At 38.7% G+C, this 18086-nt stretch overlaps 1 pseudogene across 1 annotated transcript in view; it reads right to left on the reverse strand.

The window, feature by feature from the left end:
- LOC100911818 (selection and upkeep of intraepithelial T-cells protein 10-like) overlaps nucleotides 1-18086 on the reverse strand; it is a 48573-nt pseudogene that overhangs the window by 20333 nt on the left and 10154 nt on the right. Inside the window, exons 3-4 of the transcript XR_015620416.1 lie at nucleotides 12593-12874; nucleotides 161-331 (exon numbers count right to left, since the gene is read on the reverse strand). The product of XR_015620416.1 is annotated as a selection and upkeep of intraepithelial T-cells protein 10-like (transcript). The remainder of the gene's footprint in view (nucleotides 1-160; nucleotides 332-12592; nucleotides 12875-18086) is intronic.

Genomic DNA, 18086 nt, shown 5'->3' on the forward strand with positions numbered 1-18086 from the left:
AGGTGGGGAAGGGTGTACCATAACCTGAGGATCTCAGAAGATTTTGAGAACCCTTTTAATAAAGAATATTGAGATACACTAACATTCAGAGTCACACTATTTTGTATGATTCACATCTGAATATTGTATTTCAAGAAGAAATGGTTTCAGAGCTCTTTACCTTTTTGGATTTTAATCATTAGTTCTATTAAATAAACAGGTTTTCCCATGATTAAACAAAAAATAAGCATTCCTCTGAGAATAATAATAAAAACTATAGTGCTTAGATATGTTAAAGGACATAAAAATTTGTTTGACATCAATGACATATACTCCGATTTGAACAGGACATCTGAAAGAAAGAACAAACGGACCTGGTGTTATTATTTGGACATACATTTCCCAGAAATGATTCATATTACAAGTCCCCTGATCCAACCACTGAGAAGTGTTTGAGCCTCAAAAGCTCTGACTGTGTCAGTAAATTAATGTATTGATGGACTCAAAATCTGATGGCATTTTTTTTGTGGAACCTGGCAAAAAATGTTAGGAAGTAAAGTTGGTTGGATAGAGTAGGTAACTAGGGACACATTTCAGAAGGATATATCTTGCTCCTGTCCCACCTCCAATTGCTCATTCAGGGCCATTTGATAGTTTGTTATTGTTTGAAACTGGAATTATCTAGGCACCTGAAAAGAATGAAGATTAAAGACTCAGGGAATCTAGGTCCCCTTGTCACAATGCCTGGAAGATAGAAATTTGGGTAGCTGTGAAGATGAGGCAAAACAGTCAATTTTGTCTCCTCAATACTCTGATATTTTAGAGGCATTTGTGTCTTATAATGTGACTATTGGACTACTGAAACAATGCACCCCTAAAAAAATTAGGATTTCCCCCAAAATATCAAATTCAGAGAAGGAAAAGCTCCAGTTCAAAGAGAAACTTATCTCCCCAAATAGATATTTTACAGAGATCTAGCACTTTGTTGGACTACCTTTTAGGGTGAAACTGAATCCCAGACAATGATGGAACAATTGTGGTAATAGGGTACTACAACTTGGCCAGAACTTCTGAGGTTATATAACCTTGGCTGTATAGTTAAACTTTAATCTCAGTTCAGGTTCTTGAAAGTGGCCTTGGGGAAGTGACTGGATTTTTTATACCTCTTCCCAGAATAGCCACATAGACTAAATCTCTATTTTGTGCATTTCTCTATTAACTAGCTGTTTGAAATGATTCTTTGGCACAGACTATAGCTTTCAACTTTCATATCAGGTTTTCTCCTTCAACCATATGAATCCCAAGAATTGAACTAAGGTTGAAAGGTTTTCTAACTGCTTGGTCATCTTGCAAGCCCTTGCTAATAAAGTAAATTATTATTGCTATTTCTTCATGTAATTCTATACTATTCAGAGACTAATAGCTTCTGAATTTTGTTTTTGCTCTGAGTCGAGTTCCATTTGTTAAGAGCCCTAATCTACATCTATACTACAATGTAGAAAGAATATATTGTGTATTGTATGGATGCATCACCTGTTAATGAAAAAACCGATTGCCTATGCCTTAGACAGAAAATAGAATGTGGAGTATCTGGGATGCAAAAAGTATTCTGGGATAGAATCAGGCCTGGCAAGGTTCACATGGAAAAATGTGAGGAGATTGATAGAGAGTACTTGAGCACAGGCAACTAGACATGTAGGTTAAAATAATTGGGTTATTGTAGTTATGATCTAGTCAGAGTAAAGCTATATGGCCAAGATAATTTAAATAAATTTTGAGTCTGAGTCATATTTCAGGAAACATGGAGCTGGGAAAAAGAACCAACCCAAACTTTGACAAATGGCACCCAAGTTATAGCAAGTAGATCCCAAGTTTACAACCTAAAAAGGCCCAGGTCAAAAGTGGGGAAAAAGTCAGGCTAGCCAGATGAGAAGCCTGGTCAATTTTAAAAATTAACAAAACCAGACCAAAGTCAAAGCTTCCCTGAATAACTCAAGATTTGTGGCTGGGATGATTTCCTAGTAAAGGAGCACTGGAGGATAATGTGGAATGAGACATTTTTTAAAAAGCCCCTATTAATTAAAAAGCAGAACACAGAAGATGGGGCAACTCCCAAGGGCAGAGTATCTTGGGTGACAAGGGAGATGAACCTGGCTTCTATTTACACACAGACTGAATCCAGCAGAAGCAGAAGTAGATGGCAAAACCAGGGTTGAAGGGGGAACTTACTGGAGACCATAGCTGCAAGATAAGTCACATCAGGTTCTACCATGCTTAGCACAGCCTATAAGTCCAATCTTGTCCTATGAGAATTAAGGCTCAGTATTCATTGTATGCTAAAATGCATCCCTATGTTGGCTGCTATGACCAAAGTCAAGCTGAAAGTATAGTGCCCTCTCCCTGAAAAGACATGAACAGGAGCATGGCCAGATGCAGCACAGACTTTAAGCTAAAATAGAGTACACACAGGAGACAGGGAAAAGCAGATGTTTTATGAATTCTAGACCAGATTGTTTTACAAAATGAAGTCAGGGTAAGACTTTCTGCTTGCATATACAGCCACTTACAAAAGACAGACTAAAATTAAAAATGACACATTTTCCACTAAAAGTATTATACAGGATTTTGCTTAATAATACTAAGAAATGCCCTTAGTAATTTAAAAAATAAACACTCATTGATCTTAAATTTATATAAAGGAAAGAGAATATAGGTATTTTTTCCACATGAGATGCGTATATAATTTCAAATTGAAAGATAATGCTTAAAATCCTGTGGGGGAGAAAGATGGATTCTTGGAAGTACAAACAATCCTGAGAACTCAGAGGAGACAACTATGACTGCTCACATTCCTGGCCCAAGAAGAACTTGCCTAGTACCCTCTGGGCCCTCTGAACACAGGAACCTAGGAGCAATCAGAAACATGGCCCTTCCAGTCTCTGCCTGTGCCCAGAGCTGAAAGCCAGTCACCAGGAGTACTGACACAACTGAGAACAGAAGTAACACTTCTGCATCAAGCAACCTGCCTGGTGGCCTCAGGACACACAAAAGCAGGAGCAGTCTGGCACAGGAAAATTCCAGTTGCTGCCTGTACCCAGAGCTGACCAGGTACCACTAATCTCTGTACCCAGATCTGGCTGGGAAAAAAAGGTCTACAGAAGTGCTAACACACAGGCTTACAGGAGTGTCAGAGAAAGAAGACAAAGTAACACAGGAAACAACATGATGGTGAGAGGCAAGCACAAGAATCTAAGCAACAGAAACTAAGACTACTTGGCATCATCAGAACCCAGGTCTTGAACAAAAGCAAATACTGGATAATCAAACAGACTGGAGAAGCAAGATTTAAATTTAAAATCACATCTCATGATGATGATAGAGGACTTTAAGGAGGACATAAATAGGCACTCGAGCGGCAGGTCTCCTGCGGTACAGACACCGCCCGGACATGAAGGGACCTGGTCAACAGTTCTCTGCACCCAAATCCCATGGGAGGGAGAGCTAAAGTTTCAGAGGGGCAGTCACACTGGGAAGCCAGAAGAGACTACACTCTGCCCACATTTCTGACTCCAGAGGAAGACACCGAATGCCATCTGGGACCCCAGAGCATGGGGGCCCCAGGAAAAGGCGGCATAGACCCTCCTGGTTGCCACCCTCATGAAGAGCTCAAAAGCAAACCCCTACGAGCAACTTGAACCGCGTGACAACAGGTAAGACCAACTTTTCTGTTCCAAGCGACCTGCCTCATGGACTCAGGACACACAGAGGCAAAATTTCTCTGGGACCAGACACTTCTGGTTTTTAGCTGGAGCCCCAACCTCACTGATCCTGGCCAACAGCTCACTGCTCCCAAAATCCTTGGAAGAGAGAGCTCACCACCTGGACAGGTGGGCACTCCTGAGACTGCAGAGCAGTAGAGACCACCAATACTGCCCATTCCTGCCCACATCCCTGGCCCAAGAGGAAACTGTATAGGGGATCTGGGAACTGGAAGATAGAGGGAACTCGAGCAGCAGATCTCCAGCGGTCCAGACACCGCCCAGACCTCAAGGGACCCGGTCAACAGTTCACTGCACCCAAATCCCGTGGGAGGGAGAGCTAAACATTCACAGGGGCAGACACACTGGGAAGCTAGAAGAGACTACACTCTGCCCACATTTCTGACTCCAGAGGAAAATACCTAATGCCATCTGGGACCCCGGTGCACCGGGGCCTCTGGGAAAAGGCACACAGGCCCTCCTGGTTGCAGCCCTCACTGAGAGCTCAAAACCAAGCCCCCACAAGCAACTTCAGCCGTGGGACCACAGATAAGACCAACTTTTCTGCTCCAAGCGACCTTCCTGGTGAACTTAGGACACAGACCCACAGGAACAGCTGAAGACCAGTAGACAGGAAAGACTACACGCCCAAAAGCAGAAAACTGGGCTCCCATAACTGGCTAAAAGAAAACAGGAAAACAAGTCTACAGCACTCCTGACACACAGGCTTATAGGACAGTCTAGCCACTGTCAGAAATAGCAGAACAAGGTAACATGAGGGACAACCTGATGGCGAGAGGCAAGTGCAGGAAGCCAAGCAACAGAAACCATGACTACATGGCAGCTTCGGAGCCCAATTCTACCACCAAAGCAAACACTAAATATCAAAACACACTGGAAAAGCAAGATCCAGAATTAAAATCACATTTGATCATGATGATGGAGGACTTAAAGAAAGATATAAAGCACTCCCTTAGAGAAATGGAGGAAAACATAAATAAACAAGTAGAAGCCTATAGAGAGGAATCACGAAAACCCCTGAAATAATTCCAGGAACACAAATCAAACGGGTGAAAGAATTAAAAATAGAAATAGAAGCAATAAGGAAAGCAGAAAGAGAAACAACCCTGGATATAGAAAACCAAAGGAAGAGACAAGGAGCTGTAGATAGAAGCATCACCAACAGAATACAAGAGATAGAAGAGAGAATCTCAGAGGCAGAAGATACCAAAGATATCATGGACACAACAGTCAAAGATAATGTAAAACAGAAAAAGCTACTGGTCAAAACATACAGGAAATCCAGGACTTAATGAAAAGATCAAACCTAAGGATAATAGGTATAGAAGAGAGTGAAGACTCTCAGTTCAAAGGACCAGTAAATATCTTCAACAAAATCATAGAAGAAAACTTCCCTAACCTAAGAAAGAGATGCCCATAAGCATGCAAGAAGCCTACAGAACTCCAAAGAGATTGGACGAGAAAAGAAACTCCTACCATCACATAATAGTCAAATCACAAAATGCACAAAACAAAGAAAGAATATTAAAAGCAGTAAGGGAAAAGGGTCAAGTAACATATAGAGGCAGACCTATCAGAATCACAACAGACTTCTCAACAGAGACTATAAAAACCTGAAGATCCTGGACAGATGTCATACAGACCCTAAGAGAACACAAATGCCATCCCAGGTTACTGAATCCAGCAAAACTCTCAATTAACATAGATGGAGAAACCAAGATATTACATGACAAAATCAAATTTACACAATATCTTTCTATAAATCCAACTCTACAAAGGATAGTAAATGGTAAAGCCCAACATAAGGAGGCAAACTACACCCTAGAAAAAGCAAGAAACTAATTGTCTTGGCAACAAAACAAAGAGAAGAAAAGCACACAAACATAATCTCACATCCAAATACGAATATAACAGGAAGCAACAATCACTATTCCTTAATATCTCTCAACATCAATGGACTCAACTCCCCAATAAAAAGACATAGATTAATAAACTGGATACACAATGAGGAACCTGCATTCTGCTGCCTACAGGAAACAAACCTCACAGACAAAGACAGACACTACCTTAGAGTGAAAGGCGGGAAAACAACTTTCCAAGCAAATGGTCTGAAGAAGCAAGCTGGAGTAGCTATTCTAATAGCGAATAAAATCGATTTTCAACCAAAAGTCATCAAAAAAGATAAGGAAGGAAATTTCATATTCATCAAAGGAAAAATCCACCAAGATGAACTCCCAATCTATGCTCCAAATACAAGGGCAACTACATACATAAAAGAAACCTTACTAAAGCTCAGAGCACACATTGCATCTCACACAATAATAGTAGGAGATTTCAACACCCCACTCTCATTAATGGACAGATGATGGAAACAGAAATTAAACAGAGACATAGACAAACTGAGAGACGTCATGAAGCAAATGGACTTAACAAATATTTATAGAACATTGTATCCTAAAACAAAAGGATATGCCTTCTTCTCACCAGCTCATGTTGCTTTCTCCAAAACTGAGCATATAATTGGTCATAAAACAGGCCTCAATAGAGAGATAGAAATAATCCCATGTGTCCTATCAGACTACCATGGACTAAAGCTGGTCTTCAACAACAATAAGTGAAGAATGCCGGCATATACATGGAAGTTGAACAATGATCTACTCAATGATACCCTGGTAAAGGAAGAAATAAAGAAATAAATTAAGACTTCTTAGTATTTAATGAAAATGAAGGTACAACATACCCAAACTTATGAGACATAATGAAAGCTCTGCTAAGAGGAAAACCCATAGCTCTGAGTGCCTGCATAAAGAAACAGGAGACAGAATATGTCAACAGCCTGACAGCACACCTAAAAGCTCAAGAACAAAAAGAAGCAAATACACCCAGGAGGAGTAGAAGGCAGGAAATAATCAAACTCAGAGCTGAAATCAGCCAAGTAGAAACAAAAAGGACCATAGAATCAACAGAACCAAAATTTGATTCTTTGAGAAAATCAACAAGATAGACAAACCCTTAGCCAGACTAACGAGAGGACACAGAGAGTCTGTCCAAATTAACAAAATCAGAAATGAAAACAGAGACATAACTACAGAATCAGAGGAAATTCAAAAAATCATCAGATCCTACTACAAAACCTATATTCAAGAAAACTTGATAATCTGGTGGAAATGGACAATTACCTAGACAGATACCCGGTAGCCAAGTTAAATCAGGAATTAGTAAACCATTTAAACATCCCCATAACTCCTAAAGAAATAGAAGTAGTCATTCAAAGTCTCCCAACCAAAAAGAGCCCAAGTCCAGATGGGTTCAGTGCAGAATTCTGTCAGACCTTCGTAGAAGACCTCATACCAATAATATCCAAAATATTCCACAAAATTGAAACAGATGGAGCGCTACTGAATTCCTTCTATGAATCCACAATTACTCTTATACCTAAACCACAGAAAGACCCAACAAAGAAAGAGAACTTCAGGCCAATTTCCCTTATGAATGTCAATGCAAAAATACTCAGTATAATTCTGGCAAACCGAATCCAAGAGCACATCAAAACAATCATCCATCATGATCAAGTAGGCTTCATCCCAGGCATGCAGGGATGGATTAATATAAGTTAAAACATCAACGTAATCCACTATAAATGTGAACTGAAAAATAAAAATCGCATGATCATTTCATTAGATGCTGAGAAAGCATTTGACAAAATTCAATATCCCTTCATGATAACAGTCCTGGAAAGAATAGGAATTCAAGGCTCATAGCTAAACGTAATGAAAGCCATATACAGCAAACAAGTAGCTAAAATTAAACTAAATGTAGAGAAACTTGAAGCAATCCCACTAAAATCAGGGATGAGAAAAGGTTTCCCACTCTCTCCCTACTTATTCAATACAGTTCTCCAATCCTATCCATAGCAATCAGAAAACAATAGGAGATCAAAGGGATACCGATTGGAAAGGAAGAAGTCAAAACATCACTATTTGCAGATGATATGATTGTATACTTAAGTGATCCAAAAGTTCCACCAGAGAACTACTAATCCTGATAAACACCTTCAGCAAAGTGGCTGGGTATAAAATTAACTCAAATGAGTCAATAGCTTTCCTCTACACAAAAGAGAAACGAGCCGAGAAAGAAATTAGGAAGATGACACACTGCATAATAGTCCCAAATAATATAAAATACCTTGGTATATCTTTAAACAAGCAAGTGAAAGATCTGTATAATAAGAAGTTCAAGCCTCTAGAGAAAGAAATTGAAGAAGATCTCAGAAGATGGAAAGATCTCCCACGCTCATGGATTGGCAGGATTAATATAGTAAAAATGGCCATTTTACCAAAAGCGACAGAGACAGACATATAGACCAGTGGAATAGAATTAAAGACCCAGAAATGAACCCACACATCTATGGTCACTTGATCTTTGACAAAGGAGCCAAAACCATCCAATGGAAAAAAGATAGCATTTTCAGCAAATGGTGCTGGTTCAACTGGAGGTCAGCATGTAGAAGAATGCAGATCGATCCATGCTTATCACCCTGTACAAAGTTTAAGTCCAAGTAGATCAATTACCTACACATCAAACCAGATATACTCAAACTAATAGAAGGAAATGTGGGGAAGAATCTCGAACACATGGGCACTGGAGAAAATTTCCTGAACAAAACACCAATGGCTTATGCTCTAAGATCAAGAATCAACAAATGGGATCTCATAAAACTGCAAAGCTTCTGTAAGGCAAAGGACACTGTTGTTAGGACAAAACAGCAACCAACAGATTGCGAAAAGATCTTTACCAATCCTACAACTGATAGAGGACTTATATCCAAAATATACAAAGAACTCAAGAAGTTAAACTGCAGGGAGACAAATAACCCTATTAAAAAGTGGGGTTCAGAGCTAAACAAAGAAATCACAGCTGAGGAATGCTGAATGGCTGAGAAACACCTAAAGAAATGTTCATCATCTTTAGTCATAAGGGAAATGCAAATCAAAACAACCCTGAGATTTCACCTCACACCAGTGAGAATGGCTAAGATCAAAAACTCAGGTGACAGCAAATGCTGGAGAGGATGTGGAGAAAGAGGAACACTCCTCCATTGTTGTTGGGATTGCAGACTGGTACAACCATTCTGGAAATCAGTCTGGAGGTTCCTCAGAAAAGTGGACATTGAACTACCTGAGGATCCAGCTATATCTCTCTTGAGCATATACCCAAAAGATGCCTCAACATATAACAAAGACACATGCTCCACTATGTTCATATCAGCCTTATTTATCATAGCCAGAAGCTGGAATGAACCCAGATGCCCTTCAACAGAGGAATGGATACAGAAAATGTGGTACATTTACACAGTGGAATATTTATCAGCTATCAAAAACAATGACTTTATGAAATTCATAGGCAAATGGATGGAATTGGAAAATATCATCCTGAGTGAGGTAACCCAATCACAGAAAGACATACATGGTATGCACCTACTGATAAGTGGCTATTAGCCCAAATGCTTGAATTACCCTACATGCCTAGAACAAATGAAACTCAAGACAGATGATCAAAATGTGAATGCTTCACTCCTTCTTTAAAAGGGAACAAGAATACCTTTGGCAGGGAAGAGAGAGGCAAAGATTAAAACAGAGACTGAAGGAACACCCATTCAGAGCCTGCCCCACATGTGGCCCATACATATACAGCCACCCAATTAGACAAGATGGATGAAGCAAAGAAGTGCAGACTGACAGGAGCCGGGTGTAGATCGCTCCTGAGAGACACAGCCAGAATACAGCAAATACAGAGGCGAATGCCAGCAGCAAACCACTGAACTGAGAATAGGACCCCCGTTGAAGGAATCAGAGAAAGAACTGGAAGAGCTTGAAGGGGCTCAAGACCCCATATGTACAACAATGCCAAGCAACCAGAGCTTCCAGGGACTAAGCCAATACCTAAAGACTATACATGGACTGACCCTGGACTCTGACCTCATAGATAGCAATGAATATCCTAGTAATAGCACCAGTGTAAGGGGAAGCCCTGGGTCCTGCTAAGACTGAACCCCCAGTGAACTAGACTGTTGGGGGGAGGGCGGCAATGGGGGGAGGGTTGGGAGGGGAACACCCATAAAGAAGGGGAGGGGGAGGGGGATGTTTGCCCGGAAACCGAAGAATTATTATTAAGTATTAAATAAATTTTTTAAAAAATCCAAAAAAAAGAAACAAACAGAAATTATGAACCAAATGAATTTAACATATTTAAAGAACATTTCATCCTAAAACAAAATAATATAGTTCTTCTCAGCTCCTCATGATACTATCTCAAAAAATGACCATATAATCAGTCACAAAACAGGCTACAACAGATACAAAAAGATTGAAATACTTCTCTCAGCTCACCATGGACAAAGGTGACTTCAAAAAAACCACAAAGGACAGAACACATATACATAGAAGTTAAACAAATCTCTATGCAATGATAACTTGATCAAGGAAAAAATAAGAAAGAAATTAAAGACATTAAAATTAAGGAAATTAAAGAAATTAAATTAGAATTTAATGAAAATGAAGGCACAATATACTGAGAAAGCATTTGAGAAAAATCAACCCCCCCTTCATGTTAAATGTCTTGGAAAGCTCAGGAATTGAAGGCCCATACCTAAACAAATTAAAAGTAATATATAGCGAAATAGTGGCCAATATAAAACTAAGCGTAGAGAAACTTGAAGCAATCCCACTAAAATCATGGAATAGACAAGACTCCCACTCTCTTCCTCCATATTCAATGTAGTACTCAAAGTCCTAGCCTCCTAGCCAGAGCAATCAGACAACAAAAGGTGGTCAAATGCATACAAATTGGAGAGGAAAAAGTCAAAATATCACTATTTGTAGATGATATGATAAATACTTAAGTGAACCCAAATGTTCCACCAGATAACTACTAAGCCTGATAAACAACTTCAGCGAAGTGGCTGGATGTTAAATTTACTCAAACAAATGAGTAACCTTCTTTTACTCAAAGTATATACATGCTGAGAAACAAATTAGGGAAACAACACCCTTCACAATATTCACAAAGAACATAAAATACATTGGTATGATTCTAACCAAGCAAGTGAATGATCAGTATGACAAGGACTTGAAGTCTCTGAAGAAAGAAATTGAAAAAGAACTCAGAAGATTGAGGTCTCCTATGCTCTTGGATGGTCAAGATTAAGTTTGTAAAAATGGCTATCTTGCCAAAAACAATCAACAGATTCAATGCAATACCCATCAAAATTCCAACACAATTCTTCATAGAGTTGGAAGGAGCAATTTGCAAATTCATTTGGAATAGCAAAAACCCAGCATAGTTAAAACTATTCTCAACTTCTGGGGGAATCACCATCCCTGACCTCAGGCCATATTACAGAGCAACAGGCTAAAACTGTATGGTACTGGTACAGATACAGGGAGGTAGATCAATGGAATAAAATTGAAGACCCAGAAATGAACCTATGCACCTATAGCCATTTGATCTTTGACAAAGGTGATAAAACCATCCAGTGGAAAAAAGATAGCATTTTCACCAAATGGTGCTGTTTCAATTGGAGGTCAGCATGTAGAAGAATGAATGCAAATCAATCCATTCTTATTGCACTGTATAAACTTAAGTCTAAGTGGATCAAGGACCTCCACATAAAACCATATACACTGAATCTAATAGAACAGAAAGTGGGAAAGAGACTTTAATACATAGAATTAGGAGAAAATTTCCTGAACAGATTACCAATAGCTTATGCTCTAAGATCAAGAATCGACAAATGGGACCTCATAAAATTGCAAAGCTTCTGTAAGGAAAAGAAACTGTCAATAAGACAAAACAGCAACACACTGAATTTAAGGCTTATGAGAAATCTCCCTATGATAAGGATCACCAGTCTATATCATAGGCTGCCAGGCTTCCTTATGTTTGAGACTTTGTTTTTATGTCTCCCTCCATTTTCTTGCATGGGAGTGGAGGCAGTTTCCTGTAATTATCCTACTTCTATGACTTTAAGCTGCCCTGTTATCACTTTCATGCTTCTTGGTGCTTTCTTCTATTTTTCTATTTAGAATATGACCTTTCCTTGTTACCCTGACTCCTCTTATCTACAAAGCCACACACAGAAAAATTCGAATCTTCATTTTAGCCCAGAAGTTGTACATGCTGTTTTCCAGATGAGACAAAACAGTAATTTTAAAGGAAAAATCACGTTCAAGCGTCCAAATCTAGAACTACTTTATGTGGAAGTCATATAGTGTTTGAATCCTTAACCTGCAACACAGACTAAGGACTCATTGTCCAATTATTTCAATATCTTCTTTAAGATTTAGTTTTACGGGGTTGGGGATTTAGCTCAGTGGTAGAGCGCTTGCCTAGCAAGCGCAAAGCCCTGGCTTCAGTCCCCAGTTACGAAAAAAAGAAAAAAGATTTAGTTTTACATATGTGTACATGTGTGGAGGTGAGTATCTATGAGTGTATATGAGCACATAATTGCAGGAGAATTTGGAGTCTAGAAGAGGGTATTGGATTCCCTACAGCTTGAGTTGTAGATAGTTGTAAGCATCTAGTATGCTAGGAACCAAAGAGAACAAGAATTCTTAACTTCTGAACCTTTGCACTAGCCCCAATGCCTTTCTTTAAAATATTCTTCATAGCATCCAGTATTTCTCTGATTTTCAGCAACCCAAACAGTGTAGCTTTATAGCAATTTGTAGCATGTAATGTAACTTCACGTTTATTATTTCACTCAGTTCTATTCTTAATTTGACCTCTTGACTAAAACATTTGATATTTGATAGAACCAAGTTATAAAAGCTTACCTGGTAGGACAATACTTCTCTTTTTCTCCTGATTAGTAGTTACATTGTAAATGGAGCAAGAAATAGGACCTTGTACTCTGTTCTTCAGAAGAATTCTGCTCTTCAAATATAATAACCCAGCTCTATCCTCAAAATCATATGTGGTTGAATGTGAAGTTATATTCCCCTCGCTGTCTTTCCATGTCATCTCAACAGGTGGTGTCAAACTTCCTGAAGTACATTCCACCAGTACCCCTCCTGTATCTGGAAACTGAATGGTAACCTGCATATCCACACTCATAGCTAGGAATAAAAGAAAGATGGCATTTTGATTCAGTGTGGATTCAAGAGTTGAGAAGACAGCGATATCAATACTCTGTAGAAAGATAAATCAATTCAATAAAACATAATTAAATTTCAAAGGATTTTTGCACAGGTACATGTGACCTGATAGATGAATATTAAAATTTTCATATATGCATTTATACATATGTGAAATTTCATATGTAATAATTCAAATTACTAGCATTGAATTAGCATATAATAACTTGAAATGATAATAATATTTCATTTTTACTTTAATGGTATATTTTAACATGTCTTTCATTATTATGTAATGGTATAGCATAATGGTTCAGTATATTTATATAATAGAAGACAGATAAATTGATTTTGAGTGAGCACATGTTGGAATTCACTACAACTAAAAAAATAACAAAATATTCATAGTAAATTATTTAAAACTTATATTTTAAAACAATTTGCAAAACATTTATATAGTATATTAAGATTTATTGAAAAGTATACATATACACATAAGCACGCCCACAAATACATTATGTGCATGCATTTCTGTATATATACATACATGTATGTACATGTGTGTTTTATATTTGATGTGTATATGTGGTATAAACTCAGACATTGATGTATAAGAAACAAATTATTTTAGCTTTGTGTTGAGAATAATTCATGATTTCATAGCTCTGGGACTAAGGACATTTCACAATGAATTCACTGTATTATTATGTTTTATTTATATTCTCAGGTGGAAGCAATTACCACTTTCATCAAACAAATATCTTTTTCCAGAAAATGGAGTCCATCCCAGAAACTATGGCTAGGTACAATGTAGAGATCAAAGGACTATAGGGAGTCCAATCCAGTAGGTACAATTACATTATAACTTCTACTTAGGGAACATAGCCAAAGTGGGGGTGGAAAAATTGTTAAAGTCAGAATACAAGAGGCCTGCACTGAGACAGTCTCTCCTAGAAATGTCAGCATAAACAAGACTGAAACAATAGCAACATCAACAGGCATAATAAAATAGGAGGAAAATTTGCAGGGTCTCATACAAGATAAAGAAATTCAAGAAATTAATGATTGCTGTCAAAACAAGTCTCCTTTATTAGTTGTTCAATGCAGAATGGCCTGCCCTGTTGTATATACATATGTATATTTATATATTTGTGTGTATATGTACATATATATATGGTTGTATGATGCCTGATTGCATTATTGTATGACAATAATAATTTTAGAAAAAGAAACTATCAACGTAAAAGTGGGGGTAGGACATAAGAATTAGAATTAGGATACATGGGAGGGACAGAATTAGAGAAACTGATATAATTCTAATTGTAAGTAAGAGTATATTACAGATATATTGAAATTGTAATTGTATCATTCCTTCCTTTCCTTTTCTCCCTTCAACCTGTCCCATACCTCTCTCCCTCTCTCCCTCTCTCCCTCTCCCTCCCTCTCTCTCTCCCTCTCTCTCTCTCTCTCTCTCTCTCTCCTTCTCTCTCTCTCTCTCTCTCTCTCTCTCTCTCTCTCTCTCTCAAATTCATATCCTCTTTTTTTCATGATTGTAGCAAATATACTATTTTTGTTGCTTTGTTTTAGTTGGTTTCTTTTTGAAACCAGATCTTATTACATAGCTATAATTGCCTGAAACTCCTGATGAACCTCAAGCAGGCTTTTAACTTACAGTCACCTGTCTTTGCCTCCCAAGTGTTAGGATTAAAGGCTGTCTCTTCTTTACTTGGCTGACAATTTTCTTTGCTGTACATAAACATTTATTTTCATGAAGTCAAATTTGCCTATTGTTGGCCTTATTTCATGTGTTACTGTGTAGTGAATGCTACAAAGTTCAGTTTTGCTTCTACATAGAAGCAAAAGTCTTCAAGGATGACACAGTCATTGCAAACAGGATCTCACAGCAGTTTCAGTAACCTGCAATAGGCCTGCTTAAGACTGAGCCTGCGTTGATCATTAAGGGAATTGCTTATGGGACACTATCAGTTTGTGCTGAACTATTGGTAGATATTTTTTTTTATTAACTTGAGTATTTCTTATATACATTTCGAGTGTTATTCCCTTTCCCAGTTTCCGGGCAAACATCCCCCTCCCCCCTCCCCTTCTTTATGGGTGTTCCCCTCCCAACCCTCCCCCCATTGCCGCCCTCCCCCCATAGACTAGTTCACTGGGGGTTCAGTCTTAGCAGGACCCAGGGCTTCCCCTTCCACTGGTGCTCTTACTAGGATATTCATTGCTACCTATGGGGTCAGAGTCCAGGGTCAGTCCATGTATAGTCTTTAGGTAGTGGCTTAGTCCCTGGAAGCTCTAGTTGCTTGGCATTGTTGTACTTTTGGGGTCTCGAGCCCCTTCAAGCTCTTCCAGTTCTTTCTCTGATTCCTTCAATAGGGGACCTATTCTCAGTTCAGTGGTTTGCTGCTGGCATTCGCCTCTATATTTGCTGTATTCTGGCTGTGTCTCTCAGGAGCGATCTACATCCGGCTCCTGTCGGTCTGCACTTCTATGCTTCATCCATCTTGTCTAATTGGGTGGCTGTATATGTATGGGCCACATGTGGGGCAGGCTCTGAATGGGTGTTCCTTCAGTCTCTGTTTTAATCTTTGCCTCTCCCTTCCCTGCCAAGGGTATTCTTTTTCCTCATTTAAAGAAGGAGTGAAGCATTCACATTTTGATCATCCGTCTTGAGTTTCGTTTGTTCTAGGGATCTAGGGTAATTCAAGCATTTGGGCTAATAGCCACTTATCAATAAGTGCATACCATGTATGTCTTTCTGTGATTGGGTTAGCTCACTCAGGATGATATTTTCCAGTTCCAACCATTTGCCTACAAATTTCATAAACTCGTTGTTTTTGATAGCTGAGTAATATTCCATTGTGTAGATGTACCACATTTTCTGTATCCATTCCTCTGTTGAAGGGCATCTGGGTTCTTTCCATTTTCTGGCTATTATAAATAAGGCTGCGATGAACATAGTGGAGCACGTGTCTCTTTTATATGTTGAGGCATCTTTTGGGTATATGCCCAAGAGAGGTATAGCTGGATCCTCAGGCAGTTCAATGTCCAATTTTCTGAGGAACCTCCAGACTGATTTCCAGAATGGTTTTACCAGTCTGCAATCCCACCAACAATGGAGGAGTGTTCCTCTTTCTCCACATCCTCGCCAGCATCTGCTGTCACCTGAGTTTTTGATCTTAGCCATTCTCACTGGTGTGAGGTGAAATCTCAGGGTTGTTTTGATTTGCATTTCCCTTATGACTAAAGATGTTGAACATTTCTTTAGGTGTTTCTCAGCCATTTGGCATTCCTCAGCTGTGAATTCTTTGTTTAGCTCTGAACCCCATTTTTAATAGGGTTATTTGTTTCCCTGCGGTCTAACTTCTTGAGTTCTTTGTATATTTTGGATATAAGTCCTCTATCAGTTGTAGGATTGGTAAAGATCTTTTCCCAATCTGTTGGTTGCCGTTTTGTCCTAACCACAGTGTCCTTTGCCTTACAGAAGCTTTGCAGTTTTATGAGATCCCATTTGTCGATTCTTGATCTTAGAGCATAAGCCATTGGTGTTTTGTTCAGGAAATTTTTTCCAGTGCCCATGTGTTCCAGATGCTTCCCTAGTTTTTCTTCTATTAGTTTGAGTGTGTCTGGTTTGATGTGGAGGTCCTTGATCCACTTGGACTTAAGCTTTGTACAGGGTGATAAGGATGGATCGATCTGCATTCTTCTACATGCTGACCTCCAGTTGAACCAGCACCATTTGCTGAAAATGCTATCTTTTTTCCATTGGATGGTTTTGGTTCCTTTGGCAAAAATCAAGTGCCCATAGGTGTGTGGGTTCATTTCTGGTTTTCAATTCTGTTCCATTGGTCTATCTGTCTGTCTCTGTACAAATACCATGCAGTTTTTATCACTATTGCTCTGTAATACTGCTTGAGTTCAGGGATAGTGATTCCCCCTGAAGTCCTTTTATTGTTGAGGATAGCTTTAGCTATCCTGGGTTTTTTGTTATTCCAGATGAATTTGCAAATTGTTCTGTCTAACTCTTTGAAGAATTGGATTGGTATTTTGATGGGGATTGCATTGAATCTGTAGATTGCTTTTGGTAAAATGGCCATTTTTACTAAATTAATCCTGCCAATCCATGAGCATGGGAGATCTTTCCATCTTCTGAGGTCTTCTTCAATTTCTTTCCTCAGTGTCTTGAAGTTCTTATTGTACAGATCTTTTACTTGCTTGGTTAAAGTCACACCGAGGTACTTTATATTATTTGGGTCTATTATGAAGGGTGTTGTTTCCCTAATTTCTTTCTCGGCTTGTTTCTCTTTTGTATAGAGGAAGGCAACTGATTTATTTGAGTTAATTTTATACCCAGCCACTTTGCTGAAGTTGTTTATCAGCTTTAGTAGTTCTATGGTGGAACTTTTGGGATCACTTAAATATACTATCATGTCATCTGCAAATAGTGATATTTTGACCTCTTCTTTTCCGATCTGTATCCCTTTGATCTCCTTTTGTTGTCTGATTGCTCTGGCTAGAACTTCAAGAACTATATTGAATAAGTAGGGAGAGAGTGGGCAGCCTTGTCTAGTCCCTGATTTTAGTGGGATTGCTTCAAGTTTCTGTCCATTTACTTTAATGTTAGCAACTGGTTTGCTGTATATGGCTTTTACTATGTTTAGGTATGGGCCTTGAATTCCTATTCTTTCCAGGACTTTTATCATGAAGGGGTGTTGAATTTTGTCAAATGCTTTCTCAGCATCTAATGAAATGATCATGTGGTTCTGTTCTTTCAGTTTGTTTATATAATGGATCACGTTGATGGTTTTCCATATATTAAACCATCCCTGCATGCCTGGGATGAAGCCTACTTGGTCATGGTGGATGATTGTTTTGATGTGCTCTTGAATTCGGTTTGCCAGAATTTTATTGAGTATTTTTGCGTTGATATTCATAAGGGAAATTGGTCTGAAGTTCTCTTTCTTTGTTGTGTCTTTGTGTGGTTTAGGTATGAGAGTAATTGTGGCTTCGTAGAAGGAATTCGGTAGGGCTCCATCTGTTTCAATTTTGTGGAATAGTTTGGATAATATTGGTATGAGGTCTTCTATGAAGGTTTGATAGAATTCTGCACTAAACCCGTCTGGACCTGGGCTCTTTTTGGTTGGGAGACCTTTAATGACTGTTTCTATTTCCTTAGGAGTTA

Source organism: Rattus norvegicus, chromosome 5, assembly GCF_021556685.1.
Source record: "Rattus norvegicus strain SHRSP/BbbUtx chromosome 5, alternate assembly SHRSP_T2T, whole genome shotgun sequence".
NCBI classification, from domain to species: Eukaryota; Metazoa; Chordata; class Mammalia; order Rodentia; family Muridae; genus Rattus; species Rattus norvegicus.